This window comes from Rhagoletis pomonella, unplaced genomic scaffold (assembly GCF_013731165.1).
Source record: "Rhagoletis pomonella isolate Grant_MI unplaced genomic scaffold, Rhpom_1.0 Rhpom_scaffold_00003, whole genome shotgun sequence".
Taxonomy (NCBI): Eukaryota; Metazoa; Arthropoda; class Insecta; order Diptera; family Tephritidae; genus Rhagoletis; species Rhagoletis pomonella.
Window position 1 is genome coordinate 25,877,549 of NW_023458557.1, and position 1,299 is coordinate 25,878,847.

The window sequence follows — 1,299 nt, forward strand, 5'->3', positions numbered from 1 at the left end:
ATTGGCGAGTTTGCCGTGGGGATAGTTTTTCCCACTTTTGATCGAGATTGACCGCTGTCAAGATTAGAACACCCGCCGGCATATGAAATTGAACACAGCTAAAGTGAAATTCGAAGTTCGCTCGGCGGCGTTTCGTGGCGATAGATTTATTTCAATCGCTCTGCCAGGCGGCAGTACATGCCAAAGGTGGCCGTATGTTTTTTTACTTTCAAAGATTTAGAAGAAAACAGCATGTAACACGAATTATTTTTGATGGTTGAAAAATACAGTGATCGATTCGTTAAATCTGGCCTAAAATAAAATAATTTATAATAATTCCCCCTTGCCTTATATTTATATTTGTTATCATTTCATCATTTCTAAATATGGTTTCGTTTTTCAAAATATGGTCACCAAACTTATAAGTACGACGAAGTGGTATCAGCTGTTTTCGCTACCGCTTTAATTCTTTTAAAGTAGGCGGAATAGCAGGGCGAACGGTGAACGACGGAATCGCCCAATTCGGCGAACTTCGCCGTTCGCCGGGTATTGTGTTTCAAGCATTAAGTGCTCTTTTTTAAATAAAACTTTGCTAGTGAAACTGCATTACCAACAAATTAGTTAAATACTATTACTAATGAAGTGAAAAATAATGTAAATATATACGATACTTAACCTCCCCGCCATGTAGCATGACGAAATTCGTGATAGTTTTGTGAAAACACCCAAAAACGGATGTAATGAAAAGCCAACCCTTTTTTACACATATGTAGGGATCTTCCCTTGCGTTTTACGTTTTATGCGAGATGGCAACCTCATATCTAGATTTGAGTTGGCAATATTGTTCGTTTTCTCTATTCACTTTCTTTATTGTATTGTGATTCGTAATTTGAATGTGACGCTATAAACGGACAAAAGCAGCAGTATCATTTTTGTGAATAAAGCTAGCCGTAAGGTAAAACCTGAACTACTAAAGAAAACCTTAACGCTACACAATTTTAAGGTTAGGTTTAAGGGCTGTTGGCAGCTCTCAAGAAAAACCACAAGATATATTTCTCATTATTTCTGTTCGTTGAACAAATGCCTTGCTTTTAGGCCTGTTTCCAGCTCTCAAGAAAAACGAAAAATTCATATAAAATGACACATAAGAAATAAAAAAGAAATTTTCTTCTATCAAAATTCCTTAAATCAGTTTGCAGCTCTCAAGAAAAAAATGCTCGTATATACCTGAGTTCATATGGAATAGTAGTATAGAATCGTTACTTCTATATGTCTTTATTAACTTAGAAATTAAACAAATATAAGTTGCTTTAATACACG